This window comes from Equus przewalskii, chromosome 1 (assembly GCF_037783145.1).
Source record: "Equus przewalskii isolate Varuska chromosome 1, EquPr2, whole genome shotgun sequence".
Taxonomy (NCBI): domain Eukaryota; kingdom Metazoa; phylum Chordata; class Mammalia; order Perissodactyla; family Equidae; genus Equus; species Equus przewalskii.
In genome coordinates, this window is record NC_091831.1 from 90670855 (window position 1) to 90693147 (window position 22293).

Below are 22293 nucleotides of genomic sequence, written 5' to 3' on the forward strand. Positions count from 1 at the left end.
CTGCCTGAACGTCCAATCGGGAACACAGCGCGGGGAAGAGACGGGGGCAGCAGAGGGCCGCCCCGGGACCACGGCAGACCAGACAGCATGTAGAGTGCCTGTTTTGTCCAGCTAAGCTTTCCCAAAACTTGACCAGGACGTGCAACCTTCAAAGGGACCAAATAGCCTTCCCAAGGGGGAGTTTCCCAAGACAGTTCTGTCCCTTTACCCCACATTCCTCCCACCATCTCGGCTGCAGGTCAGCCCAACCAGGCAGTTAGGAATCTGCCAGAGAACTGATAAAGAATTCTGAAGGTGCTCAGAAATCAGTGTTTGTAATGAAGTCTCGGATATTCAGGACCCCACACTGAGACTGGATAGGAAAACCGGGACGGGTCAGTCTGGAGGCAGAATCCCGAGGGTTCGAGATCATGAGTCCCAGGAAATTTTCCTCAAAGGACTTGGAGCTCTACATGCAGAGGGACCGGACCCCGTGTTGGCAGGGACTCGGGCTACAGGGTCCCCCAACACTTCCACTATAACGTCCCCCTCCAGCCCTCCATGCCCTATTGCCCCGGCACCCATAATGCACTTTGGGTGGTGCAGTTTCCCTTATTGCATTTGCTGGGTCAGGCAGCCACATTCTCAGGTGAGAACGGGCATTCTGGAATGAACTTCCTGCCAAGAACACCACCCTTAGGATTGAGGAACACAAGCCCAACCCAAGCCGCCTGCCACCAGGAACAATGGCGTAACATCCACCCACTGACGACACCACTCCCTCATCAAAGACATGTTGGTCAAAGGCCAAACTCCCTGACTCAGCTCTGAAGGACCCTCACCTCCTGACCCCGCCTTGATGATCTCATTTCCAGCCACAGGGAACTCCTAGGCCCTGCCCCAAATATCCATTTTCTGGATACTCTGAACTTCCTGCCTTCCTGACCCTCCCTTCTCTGGCCAGCAAAGTGGACTCTCCTTCAGCACCAGTCAGATAGTGATCTGCAATGCTTTCACATGGTTCACGCCTTTCTCACAGCACAGACTGTAGGAAGCTGAGCGTCTGTCTGTCTCCTCCACTGGACTATGAGCTTCTCCATGGAAGGGGGTGAAACCGAGTCATTTCTGAATCCCAGGTGGCCAGAAGGAATTGGAGTGTCAACCACGAGCACACTGGGGTTGCCATTACTCTCAAACTGCTTCACTGTGAATTATAATATTCCCACACATCATAATATCATATAATATAATAAATTATAATATTCCTATAAACATGCTTTCTCAAAATTCAAGATCAAGCAGCATCAGTCATCATTCAGAGCGTACACTGTTGGATTCACACAGACCCGAGTCCCGTTCCACCTCCATCACCTCCAGCCCAAGACCTCGGGTGGACCTCACTGGCCTTCTCCACCGGGCGCCTCGCTCTGAGTTGTCAGGAGGACTAAACGAGGCGAGGCACGTGAAGTTCTTCGAGTGGTGCCTGAACTCGGTAACTGCTCAGTGAGCCTGGATATTAATAATAATAATGGGAATAACCACAGGGCCACTGGAGTACAGACCCGTGAGGAGGTGCCTGGCAGGCTCTGATTTCACTCAGTTCCCAGAGCAGAATATGCAGGAGCCAGCACCAAATTTATCCATCGCGAAATGTATATGTTTGGGGGGCCGGGGCTCAGACCCAGGACTCATGCATTTGTATATCTAATAAATATTTGAGTACGTACCACGCGCCAGTCCCTGGGAATAAAAGAGAACGTGACTCTCTGGCTCTGAGCCCGGTGGGGTCCTGTCCTAAACGAAGAAATGACTCCGGCTCGTACAGGGAGGCAGCTAAGACACGAGCCGGCCGTGCGCTCCACACCGAGGGAAAGCTCGGCTCCTGCCCCACGGTTCCCAGGACGGCCACCGAAGGGCCCCACGGGGACCAGGCACACGCCCTTCAGAGTGCGACTATACCCTCTCTGTTCCCCTGACCTCGGAGAGGTGACGTCCTCAGACGACCTCAGAAGAACAGAAGCTCAAGTTCATGCTTATTAAGCAAATTCCTTGGAAGCATCTTTTTCATGTGTTAAAACAGCTTCTCATTAAAGTAACTGTAAATGGGGACGTTTCAAGTAAAAATGAAATTCACTACGTGGTCATTCTCAGAAAATCCCAGGATATGTTTATATGTTACCATTTGTTAACAACATTACCCAACCATTTTAAAACTTATAACAGATTTAAGCTCTTTCTCAGCCACCAGGAAAGCTCATGTGTATCCACAACCCACAATTATGTGGTCGGAGGAATCTTTGAGCCTCTGCAAAGCTGTGAAACGAACAGACACCACGGAGATTACTGTGTCCCCTGATTTTTGCAAAATAATTTAAATGAGAAGAAATCCTTGAATATGAAAGTTCTAAAGCCAAAATTCTACAATTGCTTTCTCTTTCACTACCAGGAACTGAATTGAGAAATCTGATGAACTCAGAGCCCTCTTAGGAAGTCACAGACATCGTATGTCAACAACTCTTCAATTAAAAAAAAAATGGGCCGGGGGGGGCTGGCCCCGTGGCCGAGTGGTTAAGTTCACGCGCTCCGCTGCAGGCGGCCCAGTGTTTCATTGGTTCGAATCCTGGGCGCGGACACGGCACTGCTCATCAAACCACGCTGAGGCAGCGTCCCACATGCCACAACTAGAAGGATCCACAACAAAGAATATACAACTATGTACTGGGGGGCTTTGGGGAGAAAAAGGAAAAAAATTAAATCTTTAAAAATAAAAAGGGGGGGGCCAGCTGGGTGGCACAGCGGTTAAGTTCGCACATTCCGCTTCGGTGGCCCAGGGTTCAATGGTTCAGATCCTGGGCACAGACATTGCACCGCTCATCAAGCCATGCTGTGGCAGGCGTCTCACATATAAAGTAGAGGAAGATGGGCATGGATGTTGGCTCAAGGCCAGTCTTCCTCAGCAAGAAAGAAGAGGATTGGTAGCAGATGTTAGCTCAGGGCCAATCTTCCTCAAAAAAAAAAGAGAAGAAGAAGTCACACAGTGACCCATCAACTCAGCAGAATTTGCAAAGCATCCTTCTATGGAACACCACAACTCCTTCCCTCTCTAAAAAGGCAGAGAAGCAAGGGAGAAGGGAAGAGACGGGCTTCGGATCACATGGAGTGTGAAGAGGACTTGCTCTTCTCTTCCACACTTTCCCCAACAGTCCTGAGCCCCCAGTTCAAACCAACAGCTACACTAAGAGCTGGAGGCACCTTTGGCGTCACCGAAAGCTTGCTGCCTGTCTCTGGCAGGATCTCTGCCTGGGAAGAGACAAGAGCAGAACCAGCACTGACAGTAAGGGAACCGGCTCACTCCGACCACAGGGAGCCCTCGAAGGGGTGTTTCCCAGGGTGCGAAGGAGGGGGAGGTGAGGGCACAAAATTGAAGAGAGCACCAAAAAACTCAGTCATCAACATAAACAATGTTGTAATGCGACATCTTAAAAATCGAAATTCATGCAAAAAATCCACAGCGAACCACAGGTCAAATTTTTAAATAAAGACAGGATCAGTATTACTGGTTTTTCCTCTTGCCCCCAGCACATACATTTACTTGTGTCCCAAAAAAGGCTGCAGAGTCGCTCAGCCGGGAGAGCAGTTGGTCACAGCCTGGGGACGGCGGCACAAGGAGAGGGCAGGGGAGCGCAGCACACTCACAGCCCAGCAATGCTGGTGAAAAACAGCCTTTTGCTGAGTAACGTGGAAATGGATCTGAAACATATGGATTAAATTTCTCCGAAAATAAACACAATTTTTAAAGGAAAGGAAAAGTACTTAGCCACAATGTTTGAGGTTTTCGTGAACCCAAACCTTTGGAAAACTAGCACACGAGCGAATTACTCGGTGCCTGTAACGCGGTCAGCTTTGAAATAGGGCTTGTCATAAACCACCGGTTTGTTTTTTAAAAAATTTCCTTTTTACCGTTTGCCCAAATCTGCCGTCCTCCTCACTCCTCTTGAGGTCCATTCCCGTTGCTCCTTACAGGAAGGAGAACAGTTCTGTGCACTCCCTGTCACCTGAGGGGCTCTGGAGACCCAGGAATCAGGGGGCGCCTGAGGAGACCAAGCTGGGAATAGCTGCCCCCACCACACAGCAAGGACGAGAGCCCTGGGAAGAAGGCAGGTGCATGATGCACTGGACTAGGAGCTGGACAGATGCCCGAGATGCCATCCTGTACTGGCTCTGTACCCTTGGGCATCCGTGTCCACACTGCCCACCTGCAGACACCACTGCCCTCTCAGGGGAGTGGAGGCAAAGAGGGCACACAGCATGGTGAGAGCCAGCAGCAGCCACTGCATCCAAGTGGACAGTTAAGTCCACTGACCACCCCCCAGAGAGTCCCATAGGATCCAGGGAATCAGTGTCTGGTCAGGGCAACCTGGGAGCCAGCCTCTGTCCAGCCCTAGGAAGCAGGGACTAGCTGAATCCCCACCATCTGGGAGTCAAGTCCGCAGGTAAGGGTGTTCCAGTCTCCATGGCGATGGGGGCTGATGCCAAGACTTCTGGACGTAAGGCCAGATGTCCCCAGATAGCAAGGCTGCTGGTGGCCCACCAGCACTCCAGCCTTCCCTGACACCACCCAGGTCAACAGGTTGTTGGTCTGGCAGGCAGAACGAGCCCCAGGCAACTGCAGATGCCTGTCCCGGGGGAACCTCATGTGCCCCGGCCCCTCGTTGGGGTTCCTCACATATGCAGAGGAGTCCTTCCAGAAATGAAGTCCTCTCTAAATTCTCGACACTGAACACATCCTACTTTCGTCACCTTATATCAGTCATATGATCATGCTTGTAGAGCTGGCTCTGTGCCCAGAGGATTTCTTCAGATTCCTTTCTAAGGACTGGGACCACCCATCAGGGAGGGGGGGCTCTCTTTGGGCGTTGTCCCATTCAGAGCATCAATTTCCTCCTTTTGGAGCAGCTTTGTAAGAAGCACAGAGGGGTCACAACTTGAACTGAAACCTTCTGCCTCACCCTGGACCAGCAGAACTTTTCCACTCTTAAACACTTCTGGCTCACAATCCCTTCTCAAATGCCATGTTCAAAAACATCCTGCATTCAGATTTGGCTCCTTTACACCAATGAAAAGGGGTGCAAGATCCTGGATGGGATTTGTCAAGTCTTATACCCTGGAAATAAGCTATTTTTTTTTCTCTTGCCACTTCTTTATAGAATTTGAAAAGTCTTGGGAGATTAGACAAGATTGATTGACAGGCTGAAAACAAAAAGCCCATTTTGCAAGAAGCCCACGGCTCTATTTGCTTCCTCTAGGGGTCAGCCACAGCTTCAGGTTTCTGAACCAGCACCTGTCACATATGCGTCCCCACTGGTACCCATGCACACGTGTCAGACTGTCACACACAGGATATTCTGGTTTCATGTCATTGAGAATCATTGACATGAAAACCAGCAAGACATGCAGAATATTAAGAAGACCTACCGAGATGAACCACAATAAAACCAAGATAATGTCATCATATGGCTGCCACAAGCAAAATGAAATTACTCAGGACAGACGTTTCCAGACTGTGCTCCTTAGGACCCTTAGAGTCCTGTATGAAGTCCCCCTGGGGTCCTGAAGACAAAAACCAAGCCCCCACTCCCAGGCACAGCCAGTTTTCATCTGGTTTGTAAATGGAATTCATTGGAGGAAAAAAACTTTTTTATAGTTAAAGTAATTTTAAACTCCTGCTCTAGGAGATGAAAGGTCAGAGACCCATAGCTGCTCCAAAGGACGCTCTCTTCTGCCAGGAGCAGAGCAGGCTCTGGGAGGGTAAGGAGCTTGTGCACCTGAGGCAGGTGAGGAGCTTCACGCAGCCAAGAGGTTGCAGGAGCAAGAGGCTTAGGCCTGTCTGTGCTTCTGGACCTTTCCCCGTGGCCTTCTCTGTGAGTGGAACGCCTTCTGAACTCCACTCCCCACATCCCGCCTTTGCCCCACCAGAAAATTCCCGTAAATTCCTCTAATCCTTGCGGACTTTCTGCCCTCTTCTCAGGGAAGCTTCCTGGGATGTCCTCCGCTTCTCCTTCCCCTAGCAGACCCCTGCTGCCATTGCTCCTGACCCGTCCATCCTGGCCCCGTGACACCGCACAGCAATCTCTCACTCAGATATTTGGGCCCCACACCAGACTCTTAGCTCTGCAGGGCAGGGACCACGGACACGACTCGGCCTCCCTCATGGCCAGCACAGACCCTGCATGTAGACAACCAAAGCCCCGTGCTCGCTTCCTTCTGTTTCTGGGTGTGGCCACGGGTGACAGAATGTGACTGGGCTGACCAGAACGCATCTGTGATGACCAGCTCAGGCCCAGAGGGAGGCCACAGGGAGGCAGTCAAGGAAGACAATTGAGATTTAAATTTCATTTTCAGGTTCAAAAAGAAAAGAAAAAAAAAAGGTTGTGATCTTTAGAGCCAAGTAGAGTTGTTTAAATGTAAACATGCCTTCTCAGTGTCTGGAACCAGAGTGAGATCAAATTCCCCGAGTGATCTCTTAATACCACCGAAATTACGCTCAAATGCCTCTGCCAGGCAGAGATAAAGTGCCATTTGCACGATGGTCTTTGCACTTAAAAGTAACTTGGTCCAGGGAACTTTGAAAAATTTATTATGACAGGAAAAAGGGGAAACTCAAAGGAGTTCAAGACATTTAGTCTACTGATAAGACAGCTTAGGAGCGATAATAATTATCTCCAAGAATTTGAAGGGTCGTTATAAGGTCATTAGGAGGATGCAGGCCAGCTGGGCCCCATCTACTCGGACATCAGAAAGTGACTTAAATTACACCAAAAAGAGTTGAGTTTGAATTGCAGAAAGTGGGCAACGACGGAGGCCCTGGCGACTCAAAGGGAGGCCCACGGACCGGCAGCATCACCTGGGAGCTCATGGGAAATGCAGATGCTCAGGCCCACCCCAGTTCTGCCCAATCAGAACATGCATTTTAACAAGCTCCCCCATGATTCATTTGCATATTCAAGTCTAAGAAGCTCAGTCCCACAGGCTGCGTACATGCGTTACGGCCCCAAAGACCAGGAAAACAGCATGAACTCCTGACCCCAGAGAAGGCCAAGCGGTGTGGCAGCCTCCTGGGGAAGGCTGAGGCCCTACCCCCCGCCCCCCCCGTGATGTCTAGAAACAGGAGTGGCAGTTGTCTGGCATGGACACTTGACATGCCAAGGGGACCGGCTTCTAGACGTGCCTCCCCGTAAGAGGAGATGCCTATGGTTGAGCTCCTCCACGGACAGCTGAGAGAAAGAATCCACGGGGTTCTCAACAGCAGTTGCCTTCTCAGAGCACTTTAAACCCAAGTTGTATCTATATCTATCCTGTGGCTGCACTTGCAGAAGATTCAAAGATAAGGCAGCAGCAATTTCCCAGTGCAAGGAGCCGAAGTGTCCAGAGCCAGAGAAAGAAACCAGCTCTGAGCCAGCGCCAGGGGGAGGAAGGCCAGCCTGTGCCCCGGGGCTCGCGCACCTGCAGGGGTGGGAAGGGAAGGACAGCATTGCGGTCCTGGAGCCAAGCTGAGCTCAGAGAGGGGCCCTGGAAAACAACAGGGGCAGGGAAGACTGGCAGCTCCTCTCCCTCTGGGTGGGGAAGTGTGTTTCCTGGCACCGAGGGGACTAAGCAGAGAGCAAATGTATATTTGATGACATTTCTCTGCGGGCAGCCTCCCTTCTGAAAAGCCAAGTTTGAATAAAGCCTGGCACCGGAGCGAACAGAGGAAGAAGACAGGATTGGGGAACCCCGCAGAGAGGCTGGGATGGCCCCTGGAGGGGTGGGCTGGGGCAAAGAGCTGCAGATATTAGTGAGAGTCACCATGAGAGTCCCCAAAGTCCCACCCAATGGAGCACGGTTTCCACGTGCCAGGCTCTTGAGAAAGGAGACCCAGGGCCCAGCCGAACAGCTGGCAACACAGTCAAGAGGAACTCAGCCGTGAGCAGTCTTGGTCCGTACCAGCACCACCCCTGACCTCCTAGTAACCCGACCAGACACAGAAGAGTAAGGAAGTGATCTGTCCCCGTTCACTGTGGAAATGAAACCGAGTCACCTCCTTATAATGGTAAAAACCAAACCAAAGGAGAAACCGACACATTATTCTGAGGAGATCTAACATCTGGGTGATTGCCATCATGTGGGAAGAGGGGTGTAGCCTAGATGGCTCATGCATACGGGATCTTGTGGACGCCACCCATAAGCATCGCTGTTCTTTTTAAGAACCTGACCCCCATGCTTGCATTTCTCATTTGAGCTACAACTACAAAGGCGAAAGGCAGTCATCCTATAAATTACGCTGCTCTGCTGACACCACAGAAGGACGGAAAGGGGCCACTTAATCAGGGGCTTCAAAGGAGGATGAAGGGAACTGAATTCACCTCTCTCGTCTGCCGGCCTTGCCCACTGAATGCCACACTTGCCACGGTATCTGTCCATCCCAGTGACACAGACAAGGCTGCGACAGACAGACCGCCACAGGCCCAGTGGAGGGCCCCTCTCCACCTCTCACACCAGCCCCTCCTCTCGCTCCCTGCACCCCAAGAGTGTTCTGTAGTTCAACAGATATCCTACCAGAAAGCCGTGTGTGCTGGAACCAGAACCTGCACGGGAGTCCCGAGCAGAACGCCAGGACGTCAAGGTCAGCCAGGTCCCCCTGCTCCGTTCACATCACCGGGTAGACGAAAGTCGCAGACAGACTCCCAGCATCTGCAGACGGCATCCTTGAGCTCCTCTCCTTTCAGATGGAGGGGGCCAAGATTACTTCTGATCTATTAAGGGGGGGGAAAAAAAAAGATGGGAAATCTTAGAGCACCAGAATGTGAAACTGGCGGAAAACACACACACACACACTTTTTAGGAAAAGAAAATCTGACTGTAAGATTGGGCCCATTATCCAGACTTCTGTTTTCTGTCACACATTAGCGATTTCTACCAGACAGAAGCCCGAATGAGGAGCTGGAAGGAATCTTCAGATCCAGCCGAGACCAAGCAAGTGGCCGGTGCTCCAGAAAGAGTGAGTGTCTTGGTCAGGATCTCGCAGCTAAGCGAGGCTCAGACATGAAGGAATGTGCCCCCCGCGTGGTAGGGACCACTCAGGGGGCTCTGTCACAAGGTGCTCCCCGGCGCAGTAAACCCTCACTGCCCCCTGCAGTGATCCAGAAACAGGGCCACAAGGCCACTCGCCATCAACACCCAAGAGGACTTCACCCCCAGCAAGACAAGGGGGCCCCTTCTGAGCGCCTGCGTTCTCTTTAGAGAAAGATCAGGAAGAATCGGTGATCTGAACCAGAGGGCTGTGATAGTATTTTGAAAATGACTTACTTCATCTTTCCTCCAAGTGGCAGGGGTGGGAAAAAACACACGACTGATTCATCTCACACAAAAATTCTTCCATTTATCTTTGGATAAGGTTTTTTGTTTTCGTTTTTGTTTTTGTTTTTGTTTTTGTTTTGGCATTGCGGTCAGCTTCAGCACCTTCCTCAGTTCCACCAATGAGTTCTCGGACATGAAAATAAAGTGGAGATGGAGTCCCTACGAAACAAATACTGGGTTAGGGGAGAGAGCAGAGGGCTGGGAGCACAATTCAAAAGAAACACACAACGGTCTTGAAAATACACCTGTAATCGTTCCCCTTTTAAGAGCTTCCTCTGGGCTCAGCTCTGGGCTGAGCGTTCTACCTGGCACTACCTAATTCTCATCTGCGTCTGCAACGTAGATTTTTTTGGTCCCCACTTTACAGGCAACTTTTGACAAGTCACACACACTGTCTCCCCCCCCCAAAAAAAGATGATTGTTTTTACTCTCCATGGAACTTCATCGATCACAGACAAAAGACCCTCTGAATCTCTCGCAATTTTAAAGTGAAGAAAGATACACACTCCTGTGTACGTGGAGGTGAAAACAAGGAGAGCTCCAGCCAATGCCGTTTCTGAGCAGAAGAGGCAGATGTTTGTTTTCACGGAGGAACCCCTGCGGGTTCTCTCCACACGGTTTCCAAGCAACTAACTTGAAAATTCATCTCCTGGGCTAACGAGGAGGAACTGGAAGCCTCCTTACGACTGTTATGCACCTCGGAGGAAAAGATGAGGATCAGAAAACAGCATTCTTGCTTTCGCAATTGCCTCCCAACACATTCTCCATGAACCTGTTCTGTTAGATTCTTCTCCACTCTGTCACTGTAACTGTGAAACAGATAGATGCTCCCCATATCGTATTTACTAGATAATTCAAGAAAACAGAACATGACCACGCGCCGGGCACAGAGAGCAGCCCGAGGGGTCCCTAATTAAGTCTGGCGCTCTCTCACCGCCTCAATCGGATGCTCAGCGTGGCACATTTATAAAACCTTTGAGGGGTCCCGCGGTGCCACTGAAAAGCCAGGGGAGTCCCCCGCGGCACCAGACCGGAGGTCCCGTCCAGAGCCCAGCGGCAGGCTGACCTAGGACCGGCCACAAACCACCGGCTCCCTTCAACCTCCCGAGCGGCTCATGCCCCTCGGGGCACGACACCGAGAGCTCCCGCAGCCCAGCTTCCCTCTCCTGCTGCCCTGCGCCCCGACGCCGAGTCTGGGAGCCAAGCGGCGACTTCCCCAGACCCGGGGCCACACAGCCGGCGTGGAGGAAGCGGCTGGGAGCTGTCCATGGTGGCGCCGCGCCTGGGCACCCAGAGCCGCGGCTCCCCGCCCCCGGGCGCGCCCGGCATCTCGCTCCAGACCGCCGGAATGGAGAGACTGGCTCCAGGGCTCACCGTCTCCGGGACGGGGCTGCAGCCAGGCACTGGCTCACACATCAAAAGGTTACTTTGAAAAGGGAGTTCTCACCTGTGGGCAGCGTTGGCTGCACGGAGCAGGACTCGGGACCTCAAACCAGGTTGCTGGAGGCGCGCCCGGGACGGCCGGCGTGTTGGACCCTCGCGGAACGGCGGTGGGCGCCGAGGGTGAGTCTGTGGCCAGGACCTCGGACTCCCTGATCTCCTTCCTCAGCAGCACATGCGTCCCGCCGGGGCCATTCCAGAAAGTCTCTGGCGAGCTGGAGACCTGGCCTGGGCCCTGGCCTGCGCTCCGCCAGGTCCCTGCCTTTCCTCCCAACCTAATTTGACCCTTCTTGGAGCAGACGGCCCTTGCCAGGGATCACCAAACCCTCTTCCAGCGATGCCACGTCTGGAATCTCAGTCTGAACATCAGCAGGGGCCCCCATGTCATCTAACACTCTGTTGCCTCCACCCTGTCCCGTGCCAGCGCCACGCTGGGTGCCTAGCCCTGTCCGGGAGCGCGCGAGCGAGGTGACAGCGGGAGGCGGAGGGGAAAACCAGAAGGCGGACCGCGCTGAGGACCGAGCAGCTGGGCGCAGACCTGTTGCCAGGCGCACGCCCACTAGTGCACAGCGTGAGCCGGCTCCCTGTCGGCTGGACTCCGGGACCCGACCCTCGGAGCAGTCCCTCCTCGGAGAGACACCGTCCTGGGCGCAAGACCCCCGAGCCATTCAGACGGGAGGACTCTACGGAAAGCAGCGATCTGCCCCCCGCCGCATGCTCTCCAGGCACACCGGCGCCCCCCGGCACCTGCCGCTTGCAAAGGGACACACGTTCTCAGAGAAATCTCACAGGGGACAGTGACAGGGGCGTGTGCCCATCAACAGACTTGTGGACAGACAGACAGACGAACTGCACAGCACAGAGTGGACAGACAAACAGAAGCCAATGACGGTACCGTTTTCCCTGTGACGCGTGGAGGCGCCGGACCCCGGTTTTCCTCTTCTCTCTGAGGCTCGGGCGGTCAGCGCAGCCCTGGCGCGCCGGGCCGGCCCTCTTACCTCCCGGTGGGCAGCCGAGACAGTGCCGCGCCTCGCGGGCCAGGAGCGCAGCGGCCGGAGCTGTCTGGGAGCACACGGACGGGCCCGGGAGCTCCCGGGACGCGGGCAAGCGCAGTGGTAGTTCGCTGGGGAAAGCGGGGTTCAGCGCAGCCCCGCCGGTCCAGGCACAGACGCCGACGCCGCCCGCCGCTTGCGCCCGCTCGCCCCGCGCTGCGCTGTGCTCTCCCCGCGCGCCTCCCGGCCTGCCCGAGTGGTGGCTTTTATAGCAGCGGCGGCCGCAGCGGGCAGCGCCGGGCTGGCTCCTCCCCGGGGCCCCTGACGCCCGCGCCACCGGCCCGCCCCCCACCGATGCTCCCCCCGCGCCCCGGCCGGACCCAGGCGGGCTCTGGCGGCCGCTCTGGGAGACGCAGACCCGAGCCCGTGGAGCCAGGCGCGCAGAACCCGGGCCGCAGCCGCCAGGGGAGGGCGCTGGAGCCCAGGACTGCGGCGCGGCGCCCGGGGCGCGTTCTGGGGCGCGGAGAGTACAGGGTCGCCGTGCGCGCGCGTACAGCCCCACTCGCGCCTGGTGGCTGCCCGGAAGGAGGGGAGGCCATAGAGGAGGGGCAAGGTCCCGCGGCTGCCGCAGCATCGCCGCCGGCCGGGATTCAGGGCTATGAAGTCTCAGAATCTCTTTTTTTTTTACTTATACGAAAAGGGTGGCCTTAGAAAGATATTCTGGGGGCCGGCCCGGTGGCCAAGTGGTTAAGTTCGCGCGCTCCGCTTCGGAGGTCCAGGGTTTTGCCAATTCGGATCCTGGACGCGGACAGGGCACCGTTCATCAAGCCACGCTGAGGTGGCATCCCACATGCCACAACTAGAAGGACCCACAACTAAAATATACGACTATGTACTGGGGGGCTTTGGGGAGAAGAAGAAGAAAAAAGAGAGAGAAGATTGGCAATAGATGGTAGCTCAGGTGCCAATCTTTAAAAAAAAAAAAAAAGGAGAGAGAAAGAAAGAGATTCTGGTATAGGAACCTAGCAGTCCCTCCAAGGTGAAAATGCGTGGGCCTTCCGTCAAGGAGACCGTCCTTTGAAACCAGAGTCAGACGCACCAGTTATGTGGCTGCGGACCAGGATTTTCACCTCTCTGGGCATCAGCTTCCTCACCAGGAAAATGGGTTCTATGACGCTTCCTGGCCAGACTGGCAGGAGGACTTAAATGAGGTCCCAGTAGCATGGGTACCTAGCGCATAGTAGGTGTTCAGTAGGTTGAACTCCTTCCAGGATGGGGGAGAGTCTGTTCCTCTTTAACTGGACAGACCGTCGTCCTCCAGGGTCAACGCAAGAAGGTGTGACCGCTCTAGATACCCCCCTGCCAGAGGACATAGGACTAGTGTTAGAAAGAGCCCGTGACAGGGCCCTAAGGCACCTGCAGTGTCCCCTCAACTCTGCCACTACCTGGCTGTGTGACCTAGGGCCACCTCCTCCCCACTCTGAGTCTCTGTTGTTTATAAAATGAAGGCTTTGAAACCAGTCCACCCTTTTCACTTTTTTGGAACTTACAACTCAGCCTGGCCATCGGGTTAACTGGAGCCCTCCTGGAATTTAGGGTTCTTCCTTCCTTCCGGCCAGCACCCTGGAAGAGGAGAACTAGCCCTGCGGGGAGGGGCCCCATTCTAGGCAGCACACACCAGCTCCACGAATCTACGCTGGGCTTTGGGGCCAAGCTATGGTCAGACAGAAGCCGATGGAGTCTGTGTCCTGTCTTCCGAGCTGGGACAGAAGCCTTCATCACCTGCATAAATTAGGGAAGCCCCGAATGTCCTCTCCGGGCCTCTCCCGGAAAGCTGGGCTTCACCCTGGCTGCAGTCATCGGGGTCCTCAGCCCGCCCTTGACTTCTCAGGAGGTAACGAGCTGGGTCCTGGGGCAGGCCTTCATCCTTAGGTTTCCTCTCCAGCAAATTTAGATGGAACCCACCCAAGTGCCCCCTCCTCATACCACAATTCCTGCTTCCTTTCCTCCCCAAGTTGGAGCCCTGACCCCAGGACCCACAAACACTTGAAGGATGCTGAGCATCTGGCCCAAAGGGAGAAAGGTCGGCCTTGAATCAGCCTTGCTTAGAACAACGAGAACCACACATGGGATTTCCCCTCTCCCATCAAGAGAGAGCAGATCCGAGGCCTGTGGGCGCAGCTCTCCGGGGAGAGGCCGGCTCCACAGGTGTCGGAGAGATGAAAAGTGAAGGGAGACTCGTCTGGTGATGGGCTCTGAGAAGCACTTAGTCACATTCTCTCGAAGCGCAGAAATGCCCTGCACATTCCTCTGGTGTCCAGTTTGCTTTATCACAGACCGATGCCCTGGGGAGAGAGCAAGGCTGATGACTTACAGACAGGCTCCAAGCCTGAAACCAGATTCTTCAGCCGGAGGGTGGTTCAGCTCTTCCACCCAACACTCGGTCATGGACGGGGCATGCCGGGTGATTCTGTTTTGGACAAATGCTGGCAACATTCCTCTGCTGGAATTACTACCCACACATCCCTCAATCCTGGGTCTTGCCCGTATAAATGAAGACACAGGGGTTGGTCAAGAAAGGCTGTGTTGGTTTTCTGGTCCTTGTCAGAATCCCTCAGCAGAGAGGCAATGCTTTTAACTGGCATGACCCCACCCAGAGAGCCTGATGGGCACCTGCCTCCAGCCGGCCTTCCTGAGGTGAGAGGCACCCCTCAACCTCGTCCTCGTGCAGTAGCAGGCCACTCCCAGGGCTCCATCCTCCGAGCCCGCAGACCTGCTCTTCCCGGGAAAACAGCAGGCAAACCTGGGGAGAGGGGGAGCGGGATGCAGCTGGGGTAAGCCGGACTTCAAGGCTTCCAGCAGATCCCACAAAAAAATAAAACTTCACGCATCCCACTCCTAGGAGGCTCGGCTCGGGAATAACGGGCATATTTAAATTCCACCAACAGGGGTCGCCCTTGGACGCGGAGCCTGAAGCTGGCCTCAGAAAAGGGGGACATTCCCAGCCCGGGCCCGGGGGCAGATCTCCAGGACTAACAGCTGCTCTTCCTGTTTTGCTCCGTGCAGATGAGGCTCCCCACCGAGAAGAGACGAGCCCTCGGTTTTTCTGGTGAGTGGAGGTCTGCCTTGGAATTTAGGACGAGAAGTCCTAGAACGCTGGCCAACCGCTTAGGAGTTCTGAAAACGGATTTCTACACCTTCCCCTCCAAGCTCATCTTGACCACAGAGAAAGAACATCCTTTCCTGTGTTTTCTAAAATACATGTAACCTTGTGCGTGTGTACGTGATGTTTTCATATCACATATTTCTTTTTCCTAAATGCAAAAGTCATATGTGTTCCTTGGGGGGAAAAAAACACCCTTTGAAAATTCAGAAAATTAACAAAGGAGAAATCGCCTAACTGCAAATGTAATGTATGTACATTACAAAAAGCTTGAAAAATAGAGAAAAGCACAAAGGAAAAATATCACTTCCACTCAAAGATCATCTCTGTTAACTTGCAGTATATGGCCAGTTATTTTCCACGTATAAGTTACACAGATAGATGCACAGATATGTCCATGTATGTGAGTATTCCATCAGGACCTCAAAGTTTAGCTCAGAACCCTTCTCCTCCTCTGGACTGTACATTTCGGAGAGCAGGGCGGAGCCTCTCAATTCCCTCGCTCACCGGCAGTGACTCCCGCACTGTCCAGAGAGAGTCAGCGTGTAGTGGGCATTCACATTATGGATGAATGGATACATGGATGAGCATTTTTAATTAAAATAATATACTTCTACACACAGTCCATGGAAGAAGAAACGCAAATGGTTCATAAACATTTGAAAAGAGGCTCAACTTTGCACATCAACAGAGAAATGCAAATTAAACTTACACTGAAATACCTGTCAGATGGGCAGAAATCTGAAAGCTTGAGGGTACCACCTGGTGGCTGTCGGGGGATGGGGTGAGGGTGGAGAAGAGATTCGTGCTTCATACGCTGCTGATGGAAGCTTAAACTGGTACAACCTCGGAGGGCAGTTTGCCAAGACTTATGAAAATGTACATAACATTCGACTCAGCAATTCCTCTTCCAGGAACTTATCCTATAAATATATTTGAACAATGTGTGCAATGACGTTATATGCTCCAGCCCTATTTGTAATGGTATAAAATTGGAAACAGCCTAAATGCCTAGTAATAGGGCTAATTAAATTATGTTACATCCACACAATGGCATACTATGCAGCTATTTTTTTAAAAAAAAAAAAGAATAAGGATAAATTTTCTGTACTAAAATGAAAACTTAAAGTGCAAGGCCATGTATATAGCAAGGTACCATTTGTCAAAAATGGAAAGGAAAAAGATGTATATTTGGGTCTACTTACAGATGCATAAGAAATAACCCAGATTGATACACAAGAAACTCATAATGTGGTTTCCTTTGCTGGTGATGGTTTCAGTGGGGAAGTAGGAAGACGGAAGGTAGGACTAGGAAAGAGACTTCTCCTTGTATACCTTTTGGTACCTTTTCATTTTTGAACCAGATAAATGTACTCCCTAGGAAAAAAGTGAAAATTTTTAAATGGCAAAAATGTATAAGCCTTTTTTCCTGTAATAATATACTATAAACCTTTCCTTCAACAAATCTCCTTCAACATTATTTTTAATGTATACCATTTCCTAATATGGACATAATTTATGTGATCCATTCCCTATTACGGTCATTCAGTATTCTAAATAACGCTGTGATTTTGAACATCTTTGCACTTCTCTCTCATTATTTCTTTGGGATACATTCAAGTTTGCAACAACTTAAAGCTAAGTTACCCTCTAGGAAATTTGGCCCACGCTCCACTCTAGCGTTCCACACAGGAGAGGGCCTGTTTACCTGAATCTTCTCTAACACCTGCTGTTTTCTTTTTTTAACCCATTGCCAATTCGGTGGAAAAATATTGTGTTTCACTGTAGTTTTAGGGTTTTATTATATTTTTATTGAGTTTATGATAGTTTACAAGCTTGTAAAATTTCAGCTGTACATTATTGTTTGTTAGTCGTGTTGTAGGTGCACCCCTTCACCCTTTGTGCCCACCTCCCACCCCTCCTTTTCCCCTGGTAACCACTATTCTGTTCTCTTTGTCTACATGTTTAACTTCCACATATGAGTGGAGTCATACAGAGATTGTCTTTCTCTATCTGGCTTTTTTCACTTAACATAATTCCCTCAAGGTCCATCCATGTTGTTGTGAATGGGAGGATTTTATCCTTTTTTATGGCTGAGTAGTATTCCATTGTATAAACATACCATATCTTCTTTATCCATTCATCAGTTGTTGGGCACTTGGGTTGCTTCCACGTCTTGGCTATTGTGAATAATGCTGCAGTGAACATAGGGGTGCATGGGACTTTTGGAATTGCTGACTTCAAGTTCTTTGGATAGATACCCAGTAGTGGGGTGGCTGGGTCATATGGTATTTCTATTTTTAATTTTCCGAGAAATCTCCATACTGTTCTCCATAGTGGCTGCACCAGTTTGCATTCCCACCAGCAGTGTATGAGGGTTCCTTTTTCTCCACACCCTCTCCAACATTCGTTACTTTTTGTTTTGGTTATTTTTGCCATTCTAATGGGTGTAAGGTGATATCTTAGTGTAGTTTTGATTTGCATTTCCCTGATGATCAGTGATGATGAACATCTTTCCATGTGCCTATTGGCCATCCGTATATCTTCTTTGGAGAAATGTCTGTTCATGTCTCGTGCCCATTTTTCTGTAGTTTTAGTTTTTATTGCTTTTGTTACCAGCCCAGTTAAACACTTTGATGTGAACATTCGTGGTCCTTCCTTTGGAAGTTGTCTGCTCATGGAAGAGGATGGATCATGGGCTGAGCACATCAAGTATTTGTGACCTTAGTAGATGCTCCCAAAGAAATGCTGCCAGGGCCGCTCTAAACTGCCTCGATGTTAGACAGTGTCCTGACATGTCAAAGAAGCATCATGCATTTCTCCGAAGAAGATATTCAAGTGGCCAAGAAACAAATGACAAGATGCTCAACATCACTAATCACTAGGGAAATGCAGATCAAAACCACGATAAAATATCACTTCACACCCATTAGGATAGCCACTATTAAAAAAAAAACAAAAACAGAAAATAACAAGTGTTGATGAGGATGTGGAGAGGTTGCACACTGTTGGTGAGAGGGTAAAATGATGCCGGCACTGTGGAGAACAATATGGCATTCTTCAAAAAATTTAAAATAGAACTACCAGATGATCCAGCAATCCCACATCTGGGTGCCTACCCAAAGGAGTCGAAAGCAGAAGGTTGAAGAGAATTCCAGGACCCGCTGCAGTAATTCTGTCCCCTCCCTTTCCCCACCTTCCCCCTCAGAATGTGTGGCCCATCCCATCTTGGGGAATCCTAGACTGGATATCAACCAGGGAGGCTCCCAGATTTATGATCCTATGTTTGTAGCAGATGACAAGTTGGCAAATGAACTCTTCTGCCCCAGGAATGAGCCACATCAATAAATACATAGTTTAAGCACTGGGTGATGTCAGATCACTCTGTTTCTAAGATAAACCATTCTGCTGACAGGACACACTCGTCAGTTTGTCCTGCTACATCCTGGGGTGGAGGCGCTCACTGTAAAGGCATGGAAGAGAAATGAAAACACTTACTGTGTTTCTGAAGATAAAAAAGTTTTACAAAGAAAACTATTACTAAAAAAAAAAATCCAAGGAATATTATTATACACAAAAGCCATTGTTATGCATGATACTGAGCCTGGAACGAATAAAGACTCACACTGAATGAAGGATGCCGTGAACCCGTACATCCCCGAGAGGCTTTTCCTGACGCGTTAGTGTGCAAATTCTCTCAGTCAAGAACGAAATACTCTATTTCTACAGAAAATAATAGCTGGTGTTTACTGAGAGCTCAGTACATTCTGGGCTCACACAATCCTCACATTAGTACTTTGAGGTAAGTACTAAATCATCCTTATTTTACAGGTGAAGAAACTGAGGCACAGAGAGGTTGAATAGTGTCCCTGGGACACACAGGTAGTAGCCAGAGGAGCTGAAATTCAGGCTCAGGCACGTGGACTCACAGACGCCTGTTGAACCCTTGCATCACAGTCCCCTCAAAGGCCTGCATCGGATTCCCTTCAGCACTTTCTCAGCGTGTTTCCTGTTTCCTTTATAACACTCATTGTGACCTAATTTTTTTTATTTGTTTGCCTGTTTATCGTCTGCTTCCCCTCCTAGAATATAAGCTCCAAGAGGACAGGGGCTTTCTCCATCCCCTGCTGCTTCCCCAGCATGCAGCAGAGCATTTGGGGTCATAAACATTTGTGGAAGGAAGGATGGAAGGATAGAAGGAAGGAACTCTGTATATATCAGATGATAAATGAGATGTGATTAAAAGAATGTCTATTATATTTTACTTTTTCTATTGGCCACTAATTATGCACCGAATGGTCCTGTTTTTTAAGGAAAAGCCCACTGTGCCTTGCACTGGCAGGAACAGAGGTCGTCTTTAAGGAGCCAGCATGCAGTACAGGGAGTGAAGTGCGGCCCACTTACCACAACCTGGCCTTGGGGACATCCTTCCTCAGGTGACTCTGAGAACGTGGGGGCACTGGCCCGGCTCCCTGTGGGAGTCCCCAGGTGACTTGCTAGTTAGGGACAGTCCGTCAAGCAGGTCATCGAGGAGCGCGGTTAGTGAAGTGGGAGAGGAGGCGAGAGACCCTCACATTTTCACTTTCCATCCTCCTGTACTGTTTTAGTTTTTCCCTCCATGAGCATGTGTTATTTTTGGAATGAAACACAAGCAAAAAACAACATTAAAAGAAGAATTTATAAGATGAGGAATGGCAACCTCTGGCCTGTGGGCCCCGCCTGGCCCACCGCCTGTTTCTGGAAGTCAGGTCTCGTGGCAACACTACCGCGTCCCTCCGTCACGGGCCGTCCATCATTACACACTGCACCAGCGGCAGAGCTGAGCACGGAGACTGCACGGCCTACAAACCACAGCTGTTTATTAACTGACCCTTTATAGAAAACATTTTCTGACCCTTGGTCTAAAAATCATTTATTATAAATTCCTTACAGGATTTTCCTCCCACAAAAACAAGGCCCTTGGGGCCGGCCCAGTGGGGCAGCAGTTAAGTGCGCACATTCCGCTTGGGCAGCCCAGGGTTTGCCGGTTTGGATCCCAGGTGTGGACATGGCACTGCTTGGCAAGCCATGCTGTGGTAGGCGTCCCACGTATAAAGTAGAGGAAGATGGGCACGGATGTTAGCTCAGGGCCAGTCTTCCTCAGCAAAAAGAGGAGGATTGGCAGCAGATGTTAGCTCAGGGCTAATCTTCCTTAAAAAAAAAAAAGGCCCAGTGAAACAGGGAAATAGAAGTGGATTCTGTCTGCCTACTGGGAAGGTCGTCACTGGCTGTATCTTGTTATTTTATTCCACAGCCACGTGACTTGTTCTGAGCATATACCAAGAGTATAAGATAATTGCTCAGCTAAATGAAACAAAACAAAACAAGCTCTTAGCATTTCTAGGAACACAAATGTCTGCCTGTATGTCTGACAAGCCTTAGAAGAGATGGCGGTGGGGTGCAGCAGATGGGAGGATGACAGACCTGATTCCCTTCACAGCACCGGGTAACGCTTGGCGTGTTATACATTTATTTGATTATCGCCTCTTGTCCCACTGCCACTAGAACGTAAACTTCACCAGACGAAGGATGTAGTAAGCATGATTTATTTACAAAGTGCATGATACTTAGACCAATAGATATTTGGTGCTATTGAAATGGAGGTACTTAGCAATTTCTTCTTGTGGCTTTGAAAAAGATTTTAATGTATTTTGAGCCTACTTGTTCAAGTAGTCATGGAGCAAGAAACCCACTAATGTTGACCTGAGTAAGACGCCACGGAGAAAACACCAAGTCAAGGGGCAAACTGGGAGAAATAAAGGATTAGTATCCAGAATGTATAAACAATCCCCATGAAAAGGAAACAGTTGGAAATCTATCAGAAAAGTGGGCAAGAGTCGTGGAGAGACATTTCACCATGGAGAACTTAGGAATGGCCCATGTTTTTGAAAAGTTGCTCATTCTCATGAGTAACCAGGGATGGAACCTTTCCCATCCACTGTTGAGGCAAAAGTTCACAAGGTCACAGGAGGTCAAGTGCAGCATGTCAACTTCCGTCCATTGCTGGCGGGAGGGTAAACTGGTGCTCTTACTTTGGAAATGACTTGGCATCACCTAGTGAAGCTGAGCAGGCAGATCCCCTATCACCCAGTGATACTCAAATTGGGGCTGCGCGTCAGCATCACCTGGGAGCTTCTTGGAAATGCAGAATCCAGGCCGCCCTCTCCCCTGCCCCCTCCCACCCCCGCCACGGACCTGCTGAGTCGAAATCTGCTTTTAGATGCCCATTGGAAACCCCTGGGGAGACTTAAGAAGTCCAGGTGCCCAGGTGCACTCCAGACCAGTTAAATTGTGATCTCTGAAGGTAGGGCCCGGGCATCAGCATTTTAAAAAGCTTCACAGGTAATTCCAACATGTAACCAAGCTTAAGGAGCAGCAACCAGAAGTGTCTCGTCTCATGAGAAGGACAAAAATAGCTTTAATGGCAAAAATCTGGAAGACAATCTAAATGTCTGCCAACAGTGAATCACACACACACACACGATCTTACTGACTACACAGAAGGGGCACAGGGATGACTAACAGGAACTTCAGGACAGTGGGTACCCTGCGGGGTGGGGGAGGAAAGGGCCCATGATGGGAGGAGAATGGGGGCGAAGGTGAGTTCCTACAGTCCTGGTAATATTCTAGTTCTTAGGCTCAATACTGGCAATATAAGTGTTCATTGTTTTCCCCTTAAACTGTAAAAATATGTTTTCTCCACTGTTTTGGATAACATTTTAACATTTAAAAGACATTTTAAAAGGGCATTTATTGTATGTGTTCTTCTGATCCCCCTTCTTAAGTGCACATTAACCTCTCCCAGACATCCTTTGCTTCTCTCTTCTGAGCTGGTTTCTCTCCCGGGTTCCTGAGACATCAGAGTGGAGAGGCCCCACCTTTCTACCCATCTGGGTCTCTTTTATCCCAGAGAAAGTTCTAGATGGGCTCAGGAGCTACGCGTGCCTCACAGGTCCATCTAAGGGGCACCCGGAAGCCCAGAGAAGGGAGATTGGGGAGAATTCAGGCAGGAGACAGGCTCTGTGTATGTCTGGAGGCCCTTGGGCCCATCTCAGCCCATACCCACAGAGCCAGACAGGGCCAGTGTGAACCAGCTGGGACCAGCCAAATGGTAAATCATTTAGAGGCAGAGTAATGATTAAGTAACAATGTAGCCAGGGCAGCAACCGGGTAGACTGTCTTAACCTAGCGTTTTCAAAGTGTTTTGTTTTGTTCTAAACCCAGACCTCGCCCATCCATTTAAGGAGTGGTTCCGAGCCTGGTCACCTCTTGCAAAGCATTTCT

General features: G+C 50.7%; 1 protein-coding gene across 4 annotated transcripts in view; it reads right to left on the reverse strand.

Annotated features, from left to right (window-relative positions):
- CEMIP (cell migration inducing hyaluronidase 1) overlaps positions 1-12105 on the reverse strand; it is a 143070-nt gene extending 130965 nt beyond the window's left edge. Inside the window, exon 1 of one of the 4 annotated variants that reach the window (XM_070617284.1) lies at positions 11711-12105. The gene's annotated coding sequence lies outside the window, so the exon portion shown is untranslated. Of the gene's footprint in view, positions 1-8574; positions 8772-11710 lie in introns of those variants that run through there. The other 3 variants (XM_070617304.1, XM_008523300.2, XM_070617293.1) reach the window with 3 other exon arrangements.
- Positions 12106-22293: the final 10188 nt, after the last annotated feature.